Below are 18,220 nucleotides of genomic sequence, written 5' to 3' on the forward strand. Positions count from 1 at the left end.
AGTGCAGCACAGTATGGGCCCTTTAGCCCACAATGTTGTGCCAGTCTATGTAAATCTATTCCACAAGCAATCTAACCTTTCCCTCCTACACAGCCATAACTATCCATTTTTCTTATTTCAGAGTCTTTTAAGTATCTCTAGTGTATCAATCTCTATTATCACCCCTGGGAGTACATTGCAGGCACCCACCAATCTGTGTAAAAAAACGTATCTCTGACATCTCCCCTAAACTTTTCTCCACTCACTTTAAACAGGTGTCCTCTGATATTGGCAGTTGATACACTGGAAAAACAGGCTGGCTGTCCACTCAAAGCAACACTTTCAGTACGCTGGATGAACTCAGCAGGTCGGGCAGCATCAGTCAGAAACGATGAGTCGACGTTTCGGGCCGGAACCCTTCATCAGGACTGAAGAATGAAAGATGGGGAAGGATTTGAAGAATGCTTGTAGCTTCAGTTGAAAGACCAGTAATTTGAAAGACAAAGGGGTGGGGGAGGGCAGCATTGACGTCATAGCCCTGAAAACAATGGGTAGTAGAAGAAGGAGGCGAAACCATGAGGGAGCTGGGGGAGGGGGTAGAGTGAAATAGGGATAGAGGAAGGGAGGGGGAGGGAATTACCGGAAGTTGTAGAATTCTATGTTCATACCAAGGGGCTGGAGACTACCTAGACGGTATATGAGGTGTTGCTTCTCCAACCTGAGTTTAGCCTCATCATGGCAGTAGAGGAGGCCATGTCCACTCAATCTATGCCTCTAATCATCCTATTCACCTCTCTCAAGTTGCCCCTCATCCTCCTTTGCTCCAAAAGAGCCTCAACTTGTTCAACCTTTCCTCTAAGTACATGTTCTCTAATCCTGGTAAATCACGTCGAAAGCTTCCGTGTCCTTCCTATAACGAGGTGACTAGAACTGAGCACAATACTCCAAGTGTGGACTGACCAGAGTTTTATGGAGCTCCAATAGTATTTCATGGCTTTTGAACTCAATTCCCTGACTAATGAAAGCCAGCACACCATCCTGCCAGCAAGTTCCACTTCATCACAAATGGTTGCAATATAAAAGGATGGAATTCTTGCTAAAACTATACATAACATTAGTGGGACTAACGTTCTGGTGTACAGATATGATAGATGCCATGTTGAAAAAAGGTCATACATGCATTGGGGAAATTTCTCTGCATTAATTCTTGGATAAGGAGGTTCTCTTGTGAAGGCAGTCATTGAGAACATGTAAGGATGTGATGGATAGATTTTTGATCCAAATGGTTATAGGCCAGACAGCCCTACCCTGGACATAACCTTCTCCACCATCAAGGACATCTTCAAAAGGCAGTGTCTTATGAAGGACTGCCACCATCTGAACATGCTCTCTTTTCATTAGCACCACAATGAAAGAAGCACAAGAGCCTAAAGAATACAAAACTCACAGGGATCTGTTCTGGGACCCCTCCTCTTTGTGATTTTTATAAATTACTTGTATGAGGAAGTAGAAGGGTGGGTTAGTAAGTTTGCTGATGACACATAAGTTGGGAGTGTTGTGGATAGGCTGAGTCAGGATAGTCAGAGGTTACAGCAGGACGTCGATAGGATGCAGAACTGGGCTGGGAAGTGGCAGATGTTGTTCAACCCAGATAAGTGTGAAGTGGTTCATTTCAGAGAGTCAAATTTGAAAACAGAATGTAATATTAATGGTAAACTCTTCGCAGGTTGGAGGATCAGTGAGATCTTGGGGTCTGTATCCATAGGACACTCAAAGCTGCTGTGCAGGTTGACAGTGTCGTTAAGAAGGCATGTGGTGTGATGACCTTCATCAGTTGTGGGATTGAGTTCAAGAGCCATGAGGTAATGTTAAAACAATATAAGGCCTTAGTTAGACCTCACTTGGAGCTTCGTATTCAGTTCTGGTCCCCTCACTACAGGAAGGATGTGGATACTATAGTGGGAGTGCAGAAGAGATTTACAAGGACGTTGCTTAGATTGGAGAGCATGGTTTATGAGAATAGGCTGAGTGAATTTGGTCTTTTCTTCTTGGAGCGATGGAGGATGAGAGGAGACCTGATAGAGGTGTATAAGATGATGGGAGGCATTGACTGGTTGGATAGCTAGAGACTTTTCCCCAGGGCTGAAATGGGTAACATGAGGGGACACAGTTTTAGGGTGCTTGAAAGTAGATACAGAGGGGATGTCAGGGGTAAGTTTTTCACACAGAATAGTGGGTGCATGGAGTGCTCTGCCTGTAATGGTGGTAGAGATGGATACAATTGTGTCTTTTAAAAAGACTCTTAGATAGGTACATCGATATAAAAACAGAGGTAGAGAAAGTCTATGCAGTTTCTGGAGTAGGTTACATGGTCGGCACAACATTGTGGGTTGAAGGGCCTGTAATATGTTGTAGATTTCGATGTTCAATGTTCAACATTTTAGGAAAAGCTTCTTCTCTGGCATCAGATTTCTAAACTGTCTTTATGTGCTATTTATTTTATAACTATATAACCATATATCAATTACAGCATGGAAGCAGGCCATCCTGGCCCTTCTAGTCCGTGCCGAACTCTTACTCTCACCTAGTCCCACCGACCTGCACTCAGCCCATAACCCTCCATTCCTTTCCTGTCCATATAGCTGTCCAATTTAACTTTAAACGACAACATCGAACCTGCCTCAACCACTTCTGCTGGAAGCTCGTTCCACACAGCTACCACTCTCTGAGTAAAGAAGTTCCCCCTCATGTTACCCCTGAACTTTTGCCCTTTAACTCTCAACTCATGTCCTCTTGTTTGAATCTCCCCCATTCTCAATGGAAAAAGCCTATCCACGTCAAATCTATCTATCCCCCTCATAATTTTAAATACCTCTATCAAGTACCCCCTCAACCTTCTACATTCCAAAGAATAAAGACCCAACTTGTTCAACCTTTCTCTGTAACTTAGGAGATGAAACCAGGTAACATTCTAGTAAAGCTTCTCTGTACTCTCTCTATTTTGTTGACATCTTTCCTATAATTCAGTGACCAAAACTGTACACAATACTCCAAATTTGGCCTCACCAATACCTTGTACAATTTCAACATTACATCTCAACTCCTATACTCAATGCTCTGATTTATAAAGGCCAGAATACCAAAAGCTTTCTTCACCACCCTATCCACATGAGATTCCACCTTCAGGGAACTATGCACCATTATTCCTAGATCCTTTTGTTCTACTGCATTCTTCAATGCCCTACCATTTACCATGTATGTCCTAGTTTGATTAGTCCTACCAAAATGTAGTACCTCACATTTATCAGCATTAAACTCCATCTGCGATCTTTCAGCCTACTCTTCTAACTGGCCTAAATCTCTCTGCAAGGTTTGAAAACCTACTTCATTATCCACAACTCCACCTATCTTAGTATCATCTGCATACTTACTAATCCAATTTAACACCCCATCATTCAGATCATTAATGTATATGATAAATAACATTGGACCCAGTACAGATCCCTGAGGCACACCACTAGTCACCGACCTCCAATCTGACAAACAGTTATGCACCACTACACTCAGGTGTCTCCCATCCAGCCACTGCTGAATCCATTTCACTATTTCAATATTAATACCTAACGATTGGAACCTTCCTAACCAACCTTCCGTGTGGGACCTTGTCAAAGGCCTTTTGTAACTTCCAATAATTTTTATACTGTGTACTGTAATCCTGTCTCAAAACAACAAGTTTCATGACATACATCGATGATACAAAACCTGATTCTGATTCAGAAGTGTGGATGTATAGACAGAGAGAGGAGCGGTTAGCTAAGGCCATGCTTACTTCTACCATCAAATGGTGGAACAGGCTTACGGCTTATGTCCACTGCTGCTCTAATATTTATGTTATTATGTTCCATGCTTCAGGAAATTGTTTGGGTACTTTGGCACTAGCATGTTTTCAGTGCCTTGTTCGATCAGATATCGAAAGGAGATGGGTGAGTCTCCTATTAAGACACAGTTACAATCTGAGGGCGCAGTAAAATATTCCCAAAAGGAGACAACAGCAGGGAACCCTGTAGCCCATGTCATCACATCTTGGTGACCTGTTAGAGGTCTATAAGATCATAAAGACAGGTTGAAAGCACATAGTCATGTTCTCAGCGAGTGAGTGCCAAAAACAAGAAGGTATAGATTTCAGATTAGAGGGAAAAGGTTTCAAATGGAAATCAGAGGCAGTTTCTTTATAAAGGGGAAGGTGCATATTTGGAACGAGCTGGCAGAAGTGGGGATGAGGTAACAAGCAAGAGGAAATCTGCAGATGCTGGAAATCCAAGCAACACACACAAAATGCTGGAGGAACACAGCAGGCCAGGCAGCATCTATGGAAAAAAAGTACAGTCGCGTTTCAGGCCAAAATGTCAGTGCCAGGGTATCCAAATTATTTCCTTAGATGCTGCCTGGCCTGCTGAGTTCCTCCAGCATTTTGTGTGTATTGATGGGGATGAGGTATTCACACTTAGTAACCTTCTAGGTTAGTAACTGTACAGGAGAGGTTTAGAGGACTATGGGCCAAACACAGGTAGATGGGACAAGCTTGTTGGGCAACACAGTTGCTATGGAAGATTTGGGCCAAAAGGGTTGTCTCCATGCTGTATAATTCTCTCGTGTTCTGTGTGAAAATAACATGAGGGGAGATTGGAAATAACTGAGAGAGAATCGTTTCCGAGGTCTCACAGCAGAAGCACATTTTGGCCAATAACTGCTCCCAGCTTCCTGCGTGGTGTGTCCTGAACATCAGGAAGGTTTCTCACCCAGCCGTGCTCTGTCGGCAGCTGGGTAACACAACAGATAATTGAGTAAGTAAATTATCACATTAACTCTGTTTCCTTGCTGCCGGGATAAAACATTCTGTTTCTTTTATGAAAGGCTCATCTCACTTAATCACATTCATATCCATATACACAGATGTGTATGTGTGCACACATATACGCATTGTACAACAACATGGAATCTACATGCATGCAGAACACACACAGACCCTGCACTGGCAGGATCCTCACCATACATATATAGGTCATGTGCGTGCATACACACAACCACTGACACTCACTCACACAGCGTCGCACTCACTCACACAGCGTCGCACTCACTCACACAGCCACGCACAGGCTGCATAAACACATATGCACCCATACAGTCGAACAGAGATGCAAATGCATACACAACACACACTCACCTACAGACACACGCAGATACATATATTGTAAGTAGACACACACAGAGAAACATACATATACACAAAGACACACACACACATACATGACCCAGGCACAGGTATAGACACACACATATACACACACCACCCACACATATAAACACGGAGACGTACACACGCACACACACACACACACACACACACACACACACACACACACACACACGCACCACATCATCTGCTGTGGACTGACACGGAAGAGATACTCTGTACCCTTTCAGCAGTGAGCAGACCTGTTGATGATATATTGATTGGTAACTGGAGTATGTGGGGCAGGAGGTGACAAATGGAAGTGAGGGGAGGCTGCAGGTCCCCACGGGCAAGCTTTTTGTCCAGGCAGAGAGAGTGCACTTCATCCCACCCTATGGGCATTCAGTCTGTTCAGCCAGAGAGAGAACATTTAATTCCACTGCTCTGGCTGATGGCTTCCAGAGTCAGTCAGCTGCCACTCTCTCTGTAATCCATCACAGATCAACCAGCTGGACTGGGACCCACACTTGCTCAGTAATCGGCACAGGCCATTAGACTGCCTGCCTCTGCTGACACTGCTGCTTCTATACCTGTGCTCTTCTATTACTCAAAGTTCAAAGTACATCTAAGACCAAGAGACATAGGAGCAGAATTAGGCCATTCTGCCTATCGAGTCTGCTCTGCCATTTCATCATGCTAATCCATTTCCTCTCAGCCACATTCTCCTGCCTTCTTCCCATAACCTTTCACGCTCTGACTAATCCAGAATCTACCAACCTCCACCTTAAATATGCCCAATGACCTGGCCTCCACATCCGCCTGTGGCAACGAATTTCACAGATCCACCATCTTCTGGCTAAGGAAATTCCTGCTTATCTCCATTCGAAATGGAAGTCCCTTTATTTTGAGGCTTTGCATTCAGATCCTAGACTCCCCGACCATATGGAACATCCTCTCCACATCCAGTCTTTCTAGGCTTTGCAACATTCAATAGGTTTAAATGAGATCCCTTTCCTCATTCTTCTAAGTCCCAGTGAGTAAAGGCCGTGAGCTATCAATCGCTTCTCATTAGATTATGAGGACACTCAGTCCTCGTTTATTGTCATTTAGTAATGCATGCATTAAGAAATGATACAATGTTCCTCCAGTATGATATCACAGGAACACAAGACAGACCAAGACTAAAACTGACAAAAACCACATAATTATAACATATAGTTACAACAGTGCAAAGCAATACCATAATTTGATAAAAAGCAGACCATGGGCACGGTAAAAAAAAAGTCTCAAAGTCCCGATAGACTCATCATCTCACGCAGACGGTAGAAGGGAGAAACTCTTCCTGCCATGAATCTCCAGCGCCGCAAACTTACCGATGCAGCATCCAGGAAGCACCCGACCACAGCCGACTCTGAGTCCGTCCGAAAACTTCGAGCCTCCGACCAGCTCTCCGACACCGAGCGCCGAGCACCATCTCTGCCGAGCGCTTCGACCCTGACCCCGGCCGCCAAGCAACAGGCAAAGCCAGGGATTCGGGGCCTTCCCCTCCGGAGATTCTGGATTGCACAGTAGCAGCGGCAGCAAAACAGGCATTTCCGAAGTTTCACCAGATGCTCCTCTGTGCTTCTCACGTCCATCTCCATCAAGTCAGGATTGTGCAAGACATCCTACTTAACAAATAACAGACATCACCACCAGAGTGGCCTCTGTGAGCTGCATTGCGCCGCCATCTTCTCTCTAAATCCCAGTGAGTAAAGGCCACTCACCATAAACCTTTCAATCCCAGAATTATTTTTGTGAACCTCCTCTGAACCCTTTCCAATGTCTGCACATTATTTCTTAAAAACATGCAGAAAACTACTCACAATACTCACGTGAAACCTCACCAGTGCCTTATAAAGCCTTATATTCCAGTTCTCTCAAAATGAATGTTAACATTGCATTTGCCTTCCTTACCATTGACTCAACCTGCATGTTAATGTTCAGGGAATCCTGCATGAGGACTCTCAAGTCCCTTTGCAGCTGGGATTTCTGAATTTGTATCCACACTTTAAAAATAGTTGATGACTTCGCTCCTCCCATAGTGCGTGGCCATACACTTCCTACTCTCTTGATCTGTCTAAGTTCTTTGCAGACTCCCTGCTTCTTCAACACTACCTGCCGCTCCACCTGCCTTCGTATCATCCGCAAACTTGGGCACAAAGTCATCAATGCCATTATCCAAATCATTGACATACAACATAATAAAAGGTGGTCCAACCACTGACCCCTGCAGAACAGCACTAGTCACCAGCAGCTAGACGGAAAAAGGGTCCCTTTATTCCTCATCTTTGCTTCCTGCCAACCAGCCAATGCTGTATCGATGATGGTGTCTTTCCTATAATGCCATGGGTTCTTATCTTGCTAAGCAGCCTCATGTGCGGCACCTTGTCAAAGGCCTTCTGAAAATCCAAATGCACAACATCCACCGATTCTCCTTTGTCTATCCTGCTTGTTATTTCTCCAAAGAATTCTGGCAGATCTGTCAGGCAAGATTTTTCCTTAAAAAAAACCTTGCTGACTTTGGCCTATTTTATCATATGCCTCCAAGTATCCTGGAACAACCTCCTTAACAATTGATTCCAACATCTGCCAACCACTGAGGTCTGGCTAACTGGCCTATAATTTCCTTTCTTCGACCTCCTTCCCTTCTTCGAGTGTAGAGTGACACTTGAAATTTTCTAGTCCTTCAGAAACATTCCAGAATCTAATGAGTCTTGAAAGATCGTTACTAGTCCTCCACAAACTCTTCAGCTCTTTCAGAACCCTGGGATGTACACCATCTGGTCCACATATCTTATCTACCTTCACAGCTTTCAGTTTCCCAAGCAGCTTCTCCCTAGTAATAGTAACTGCACTCACTTCTGCCCCCTAACACTCTTAAGCTTCCGGCATACTACTAGTGTCTTCCACAGTGAAGACTATTGAAAAATACTTATTTAGTTCGTCAGTCATTTCCTTGTTCACCAATACTACCTCTCTAGTATCATTTTCCAGTGAACCAATATCTACTCTTGTCTCTATTTCACTCTTTACATATCTGAAAAAACTTTTGGTATACTCTTTGATGTTATTGGCTTACCTTCATATTTTATCTTTTACCTCTTGGGTTTTATGTTGCCTTCTGTTGGTTTTTAAACATTTTCTAATCCTCTAACTTCCGATTAATTTTTGCTGTATTATATGCCCTCTCTTTATCACCCTGAGATTCATTCTCTTGTGAGTATTCACAATAAGTACAAAGGAACACCGTAGAATCAATGAAAAATCACACAATGAGTTGGCGAACAACCAATGTTCAAAAGACAATAAAATGTCCAAACACAGAACAAAAAAACAGTAGTAGGCAGCCATCGAACCCAGAGGATCATGGATTTGTGCCTCTGGTGGACTGTGTCCTCTCCAGGGCGCAAGTCTGGGCAGGAAGATTTGAAGCTGTTGCCCGTGCAGCCGGTTCCCCTCTCCACGTCATTGATGTAGTCCCAGGGAAGGGCAAGTTCCGATACAGCTTGGCACCAGTGTCATCGCAGAGGTCGCTAGAGTGAGGTTGTAAACAATGTCAAAATGCCTTAGGAACCCCGGCTCTGGATTTCCTCCACGGGGTTTACTCTCGAAGCCTTTCCCATGGGTGGGTATGGCTGCAAGGCAGCGGAGGTGTAAAATCAGAGTTTTCCTTCTCCTAGGCAGACTGCCTTCCAAGGCTGACAGGTCCCACCTACCCAAAAAAGTAAAGTTAATAAATAAAAGAACCATAAATTTGGAGAGCATGAGCTGAAGTGAGTCCGTAGGTTGTGGGTTCAGTGTTCGGGTGAGTTAAGTTGAATGAAGTTATCCTCTTCGGTTGAAGAGGTTGAGGAGTAATAACGGTTCCTGAACCTGGCGGTGTGAGGGCTGAGGGTCCTGTGCCTCCTTCCCATTGGCAGCAGCGAGAAGAGGTTATGGCCTGGATGGTGGGGGTCCTTGATGATGGATGCTGCTTTCCTGTGACCGGGCTCCTTGGACATGTGCTCAATGATGGGGAGGGCTTTACCCATGATGGGCTGCTCTGTGTCCACTTATTTTTGCAGCTTTTCCATTGAAGGGCATCTTGCTCTCCTCCCCGGTCCATTTCCCCTTAAATGATCACTGTCATTGCTTCCTTCCTCAGACTGACTTTATTTGAAACTCCGTTACAGTTTAATAAATTGATACATTTTGTAAATTGAATTTTATAGAATTGAACATTTCAGCATTTTCTTTCATTCTGTTTTCCCTGAAGCTCTTTATTCTCCACTGTTGGGAAAAGCTACACACACAACCTCGCAGCAGACTTCTTTTCAGACGCACACATGCATTCTACTTCACTCTAATGCACACATGCATGTGCACAAACACAAACACGAGCACACAGACAGATGTAAGCATACTCTCTCACAGACATGAATGCACACACACAGAAGTACAGAAAGACATTTTCACGCGCACACACACAGATACACAGAAGTGCAGTAACACGACACACTCAGATTTTCACGCGCATGCACACAGAGGCACACGGGCACACAGATCTACACACATTTTCACACATTTCCATGCATCCACAAACATGCACAGAAATGCCACACAGGCTGTTAAACATTCATGCAAGCACATACATACACAGATACACAAACTTCTCCCCCCACACACACACAAAATGGTGGAGGAAATCAGCAGATCAGGCAGCGTCTATGTAGGGGACCAAGCAGTGGATGCACTGGGATTGGAAAGGAAGGGAAAAAGCCAGAATACGAGGGTGGGTGAGAGGTAGAAGTACAAGCTAGCAGGTGTTAGATGGAACCAGGTGAGGGAGAAGGAGGGGTGGGAGGGGGAGAGGGTATGAGGGCTGAAGCAGAAGGGGTCTGATAAGAGTGACCCATGAGAGAAAGGGAAGGAGGGAAACCAAATGGAGGTGATGGGCTTGAAGCGAAGAGAAGAGGTGAGAGGGGAAGCATGCTGGGGAATGGTGGAAGGGGGAGAAATTACCAGAGGTTAGAGAAATCGAAATTCTTGCCACCGGCTTGACAGCTACATGGATGGAATATGACCTGAGTTTGGCCTTATCATGGTAGGGGTGAAAGGGGTGTCAGGGAGGGGTAGTACCTCTGGTAGGGCATCCTTTTCAAGGTGGTTAGTCCACCTTTGGTCCCCACCTGGCACTCAGCTCTCACCTGTGGCTCCCCGTAGCTGTTTGCATGTGACAGTGGTCACACCCCGGGCAACGGCTCCAACAAGCCAGCTAAACCAGGTGAGGGTAGCCGACGGGTCTCAAACCCTCGGTGAGATAGGGAGTTGTCTATCCCAGCATGTGGAGACAGACTCTGGCGGATTGAGCGGATGAGACCAATGGAAGGTCCAACGGTCAAGAAGGCGGTCTCTGCAAGCGTCGTGGAACGTGTAGAGCAGGACAAGACACAGAAGACGTCCTGGTCATCCACTGCGCCTAGTCCCATCTCCAGCCGTCTCAACTATGTCTTGCCACTGGATCCAGATGGGAATTGGGAAGAGAGAGTGAGGCTGACGCTGCGCAACTCTCCCTCACTCAAATCCAAATCATGCACTAGTCTCGACACCATCATAATGGTGTCAAGGTCCTCATCGACGTCAACGATGGACGAACACCACACCTCCATATCATGGCAGAGGTGGCCATAGACAGATATGTCTTAATGGGATTGGGAAGTCGATTGGAAATGGGTGACCACTGAGATATCCTTCCTTTTGTGGCAGACAAAGCAAATGTGCTCTGTCAGTGTCATCTATTGTATCAAGTGGTTCCCCAATCAGCTTCAAGTTTCGCTAATGTAGAGAAGCCCACACCGGGAGCACTTGATATAATAGATGACACTGACAGAGTCGCTTGTGAACTGTCATCTGGAAGAACTGTTTACGGCCCTGAATGATAATGAATTAGGAACTGCTGGGGGCAACTGTAATGTCTGGGACGGTTGCCAGGATAAGTGAAACAGTGATAGAGGTGAGGAGGCATTTCTCCATTTTGGGATTGGTGAACCAGAGGACGTCACAGTTGCAGGGATAAGCGCCAGGAGGGAGATCAGTGGTGACGGATGAGTGGCTTCTCCTCACCTGCCCATCACCTCCCTTGGGTTCCCTTCCTCCTTCCCACATCCCAAAGATATAAAGATTAGCTTCATTTCTCAGATGGTGATTAAAAGCATACATTGAGGATTTGCTGGTGGACACCTGAAAGTGTGGCCACGATTCCATTGCCAGCACATAGCATGCCCACAACGTACGAACTCTAACCGGTATAGTACATCATCAAAATGTGGAGGAAACTGAAAAATATGCAGGCCAGTAAGCTCATTATCGGCTGTAGATTGCCCCTTGTGCGTAACTGAGCAGTAGAATCTGGGGGTAGTCGCTAGAAGTGTGGGGAGAGTAAAATGGGGTTAGAGTAAAGATGGCTGGTGAGACATGGATTAGACTGAATGGCATGCTTCAGCCCTGCGTGCTTTGCTAGTCCACGACTTCACGTCTGTATGACTAGAAAAATGTGTTCAAAAATTTATGCCAACTGTTTGTCCCCTTCTCACTGTTCTGATGGTTAGTACTTGCTTTCTAAATCTGCTGCTGTAGTGGACAAAGGATGTTATTAAATGCATGCCAAATTATAATTTGCTGTGTATTATTTTCACTCGTTCATAGCAAATGCCTTTCTACAATATCCAAGACAAGACAATCATCTTTCTTTATCCAAAGCAGTGAAATTAGCCGGCAACAACACTTTTGACATTTTTCTCCAAAGTGCTTATCTCCTTAAATTAGTAATTATGGCTTCTATGATTTTCAGCAGAGATTGTTTTGCTTTTATTTTGCTCTTGATCCTGCTGTTTTGTGCGCTATCAACGCAAGGCCTTTAGTGCTGAAAGCAGCCAGTTTCTCTTTTTTTTGTGTGCGTGCTCCGCTCAGACCAGCACAAAAGCTGTAATTGTCAGCTATCCCTCTTATACAAATTGCAAGCGCTTTCTACAAGAGGCAGGTTGATTATCATTCTCAGTTAAAATGGCCTGTACCTCAGAAAACATGAATGGAGAGGACAAAACACATTAAAACAGGCTTTGAAAGCCTGGTGCAGTGTTTGCAATTCACAGTGAACCATGATGTGGTGTACCCAATGAAAATATTCCAGCATAAAAGAAGAAATCTTCAGGGCTGTTCAATCGTGAACTGAGGAAGCCATTATAAAGAGCTCGTGGGGTGAAGGTCAACTATCACTGTTGAATGACAAGAAATAATGTTTCCTTGCTTCTTCTGCCATTGTTTTTTGTTGTTATTATTGAGTAATTCAGGGTCAGTGATTAGATTGAGTCAATTCCAGACGTCCTGTCAGACACTGCCGAATGGAATGATGAACACAAGAGACTGGGCAGATGCTGGAAACCCAGAGCAACAAACAAAATGCTGGAGGAACACAGCAGGTTAGGCAGCACCTGTGGAAATGAATAAGACACTGCAGCATGAAATAATCAGCACAGAAAATTCTGCAGCTGCTGGAAATCTTTGTTTTGCATGTTATCTGGACAAGCCCTACCGAAACGTCAGCACATCCGGGTAGCACAAGGGGAAAAGCAATGACAGAATGCAGAATATAGTAAGACTGCCTGGAAATTTAATTGGATTATAACCAAAAGAACCATCTGGACATAAGCACAAGAGATTCTGCAGATACTGTAAATCCAGAGAAACACACACAAAATGATGGAGGAACTCAGCAGGTCAGGCAGCATCTATGGAGGGAATAAACTGTTGATGTTTTGGGCCAAGACCCTTCATCAGGGCTGGAAGGGAAGGGCGAAGAAGCCAGAATAAGGCGGTGGGTATGGGGAGTGCGGTAAGGGAAGGAGTACAAGCTGGCAGATGGTAGGTGAGACCAGGTGAGGAGGAAGGTGGAGGGGGATGAAGAGAGAAGCTAGGAGGTGTTCGGTGGAAGTGGTAAAGGTTTGAAGAGGAAGGACTCTGATTGGAGAGGAGAATTGACCATGGAAAAAGTGAAGGAGAGGGGTCCAAAGAAGTTTGCTTATAAAAAGTGGAAAAATTTAGGAACAGGCTTCTCCAAGTTAAATATTAGGAAGCTAAAGCAGATGATGCATGCTCCTGAGTGTGTTGGCTGCTAAGGAAAGAAAGAAAGATTAGGTTTATTTGTCACATGTGTACATTGAAACATACAGTGAGATGTGTAAACTGATCGGAGAGGAAGGTGGGGAGGACAGATGGGAACAGTAGGGAGAGGGGAACCGGTGGGAAGATAGGAAGATGATGTGGTTAGAGGAGGGTAATGAGGCAGGGTGATGGGAGTCAGGACAATCAGGAAGAGAGAAGAAATGGACTTGGGAAGTAGTTGAGCGGTTGCCTCAACACTTTACAGTACTAGCAATAGGGGTTCGATTCCCACCACTGTCTGCAAGGAGTTTGTACATTCTTCCAATGACTGCCTGGATTTTCTCCAGGTGCTTCGGTCTCCTCCCACGTTCCAGAATTGTTGGGGTTCGGGTTATTGAGTTGTGTGCAATCTAGACTGGTGCCTGAAGCAAGATGCGTCCTCGCGCACCCTTGGAATGTGCTGGTCATTGACGCAAACAACTCATCTCGCTGTATGCTCCGATGTTTCAATGTACGTGTGACAAAATAAAGCTAACCTTTAACAAATTCCTCCTTTCATTAAGTTTACAGTGAGTTGGACCTCAGCTCTTGGACTTTACAATCCCAACACTGCAGATGTATTTGACTGACTTCCTCAGGATGTTTTTGTAAACACTCAATAACTCCACCAGAAATAACTCCTTCTACCTCCCATTCTGGAGTAAATGTGTGGGGTGGGGGGTCCCTGCATCAGAGACCACAGGGATGTCAATGTGCATCACAAGATTAAGAGCCTACTAATGAGGGATTGGAAGATGGAAATTTTTCTATTGATCTTGACATGAAGGTGGAATCTTACCATCCACATTGTTCATCTTGTTAGGCCATTACACTCAATTATAGTGACCATGCTACAGATGTCATAGATGCCATAGAACACCATATCGCAGCTACAGACCACGCTGAGGGCTCGTAACTGTCACATATGAGCAGTGGGCTCAATCAGCTAAATGACCTTGGACACCACTGAGCGATGGAGGAAGGCAGGAATGTTTTTCTGGGTTGCAAAGAAAGGCAGACATTTAAATCGTGTCCCTTTTGGCATAGCGTCAGTGAGGTTAGGAATGGACTTGGCATAAGTTGTAGAAGATCTAATAAACTTGGGCACCGATGGTCCAAGGTGTTGGCTCACCACCTCATTCTCAAGGGCACTTAGAGGCAGACAATGCATGCTGAACACAGACAGGACAACACAGCAGCAGGCTCTTCAGCCCATGATGTCTGTGTCAACTGTGCTGCCAAACTCAGCAAAACCTATCTGCCAGTATATAATCATCCCTCACAACTATTTTCATAATTTACCTTTTCATTTTCTAAATTTATTATATATTGAAGCAGGATTTTTGAGCTAATCTACAAAACATGCATCATGTCAAATCAAAAGAGAAATTCCAAAAAACCTGTCAACAATTGACTAACTATTAAAAACCAAAATTGTGAGTCTGAAAAAGTATTCATGGCTGTTGTAATTACAGTGCTAACTTTCCTCAGGTGCAGTACTGTGTGTTACCTCCCCAGCTCACCCAGTTTGATATAGAAAATCGGAGGATCACCTGAATTTATACCCAATTTCTCTTTATGGCCCAGCACTGTGAAAACAAAAGAGCATTCAAGACAAGTCAGGGAAATGATAATAAACAAGCACAAATCTGGGAAAGGGTACAAGGCCATTTCAAAGACACTGACCATACCTCAGAGCTCAGTGTAGTCTATCGCGAAAAAGGGAATAAAATATGAAAGCCCAGCCACACTGCCTAGGTCAGACTGCTCGTCTACGCTTAGATGCTGGAGAAGAATGGCACTTGTAAGAGACTACTGTGACGCCAACAGCCACTCTGAGTGTGTTGCAGATGTCCGTGGCTGCAAATGGAGATGAAGTTCATGGCTCCATAATCTCTAAGGCTTTGCACAAAAAGGGTATTTATGGAAAAGTATCAAGAAAGAAACCCATCAGGCCGTACTCCTCCTCCCGGCTCACAAGCAGAAACTGAAGCGGGAGGTCACGGTGTCAAAAGTAGTGTCGCGTTGGATGGAGGAAATGGATGAGGTCCTCCGTGACTGCTTTGAATCGGTGGACTGGTTAGTATTCAAGGACTCGGCAGCTAACCTCGATGAGTATGCCTCAGCTGTCACGGACTTTATACGGAAATGCACGGAGGACTGTGTGTCTCGCAAGACGATCCGGGTATTCCCTAACCAGAAATCTGGGATGAATTATGAGGTCAAGTTCCTTTTAAAGGCTAGAGTTGCGGCTTTTAGGTCCGGGGATACCAGTCGCTGCTCGGAATCCAGGCGTGAACTCCGGAAAGCCATTAAGGGCGCCAAGAGGCAATATCGAACCAAGTTGGAAGCCCAGGCTAACCAGACGGATGCCAGTAGACTATGGCAGGGTCTAAATGAGATCACTGGGCGCAAAGAAAAGGCTGGGAATATCAATAACTGTGGCACTTCTCTTCCTGATGAACTTAACATATTCTACGCAAGATTCGAACAGAAGAGGAGCGTCCCGCTCCCTCCAGATGAACCGGACCTGGTGGCATCGAGATTCATCGTCACCGAGGAGGACCTGCTTTCTACCAGAGGGGAAGTTCGTCTTTAATCAGGACAATAACCCAAAGCACACTGCCGGAGCAACCGTGGAGTGGCTTCAAATGAAGAAAATTTATATCCTTGAGTGGCCCAGTCTTAAGATTGCTGTCCCCCACCGCTCCCCAACTAACCAAGCTCAGCTTGAACAATTTTGCAAGGAATGGGCAATTCTTGCTCTATCACATTGTGCAAAGCTAATAGAGACTTATCCAAAAAGACTACTGGCTCTAATAGTTGTGAGGGGTGTTTCAAGTAAGTCCTGAACAAAGGGCAATGAATACTTTTGAACTGCTGACATGTCAGTTTTTTGGAGTACTGTGCTCAGTTCTGGTCACCTCACTACAGGAGGGATGTGGAAACTGTAGAAAGAGTGCAGAGGAGATTTACAAGGATGTTCCCTGGATTGGGGAGTATGCCTCATGAGAATAGGTTGAGTGAACTCGGCCTTTTCTCCTCAGAGCGACGGAGGATGAGAGGAGACCTGATAGGTGAATAAAATGATGAGAGGCATTGATCTTGTGGATAGTCAGAGGTTTTTTCCGGGGGCTGAAATGGTTAACATGAGAGAGCACAGATTTAAGGTGCTTGGAATTAGGTACAGAAGAGATGTCAGGGGTAAGTTTTTACGCAGAGAGTGGTGAGTGCGTGGAATGGGCTGCCAGCAATGGTGGTGGGGGCAGATACAAAAGAGTCTTTTACCTGGATAGCTACACGGAGCTTAGACAAATAGAGGGCTATTGGTAACCCTAGGTAATTTCTAAGTAAGCAAGTACATGTTCGGCACAGCATTGTGGGCCGAAGGGCCTGTATTGTGCTGTAGGATTTCTATATTTCAGACTGTCAGAACAGTTAGTGGAAATGTTGTGGAGGCAGATGTTGGTAAGATCTCAGGCAAAATCAGAAATCAAAAGCTCTGGGCCTGTATTCACTAGAATTCCGAAGAATGAGTGGTAACCTCATTGGTACCTATCAAATGATGATAGGACTTGATAGAGTGGTTGTGGAGAGGCTGTTTCCTATGGTGGGAGAGTCTAAGACCAGAGGAGACTGTCTCAGAATAGAGGGGCATCTTTTTAGAATGGAAATGATGAGGTATTTCTTCAGCCCGAAAGGAATTCTTTGCCACATACAACTGGAATTCCAGTCTTTATATATATTTAAAGCAGGAGTTCATAGATTCTTCATTGGTCAGGGCATGAAGGGCTATGGGGAGAAGGCAGAAGATTGTGGCTGAGGGGAAAATTGGATCAGCCATGATAAAATGGTGGAGTAGACCCGATGGGCCAAATGGCCTAATTCTGCTCCTATATCTTATGGTCTTATGATTTCAAGAGGATAGATCAACACCTAGAATTATGACTGGCACCTCAATATTCTGGAGTTGCATTGTTTTATTGGTGACAGAGTGGGAGGGCTGAAAGAAGAAGAGACGGCGTTACCAGCCAGGGAGAATGTCACAGCAGAGGTCAGTCAGGACAGACCGGAGAACTTGACTAGTGAGGTGTTATGGGTGGAACTGAGACGTAAGAAAGGTACGACCACATTAAAAGGGCTATATTACAGACCATCCAACAGTCCTCGAGATTTAGAAGAACAGATTTGCAAAGTGTTCGCAAACTGTTGCAAGAAATGTAAGGTTGTTATAGTAGGTGATTTTAACTTTTCACATATTGACTGGGAATCTCACACTGTTAAATGAGTAGATGGGATAGCGTTTGTCAAATATGTTCAGAAATTTTCCTTCATCAGTACATAGAAGACATAGAATGAGCTTGTGATACTGGATCTGCTGTTAGGGAATAAAATAGGGCAGGTGACAGAAGTCTGAGCAGGGGAACACTTTGCAACGAGTCAACACAATGCCATTAGTTTCACAGTAAATATGCAAAGAGAGAGGTTTGGTCTGCGCTGAGATTCTAAATTAGAGAAAGGCCAATTTTGATGGTGTCAGAAATGCGATTATTGGACCGCACTTTATATTGATCTGTTTCAATTTTTTGGTGTTTTTTGCGGTTGATTGGCAGGTGGGTGATCTATTAATTTTTTGTGTGTGTGACTGGGGGAAGTTGGGTGTTAAGATCCTTTGTCGTTGTTCTTTTCTGTGAGTGAGAGGGTCTGGAGTTGCTATTGTCTGTTTTTTTCCTGTGGGGGAGGGTTGAGGGATTTATTGCTTTTGTCACATTTCTGCGGGGGATGGGT

Source organism: Mobula hypostoma, chromosome 29 (genome assembly GCF_963921235.1).
Source record: "Mobula hypostoma chromosome 29, sMobHyp1.1, whole genome shotgun sequence".
NCBI classification, from domain to species: domain Eukaryota; kingdom Metazoa; phylum Chordata; class Chondrichthyes; order Myliobatiformes; family Myliobatidae; genus Mobula; species Mobula hypostoma.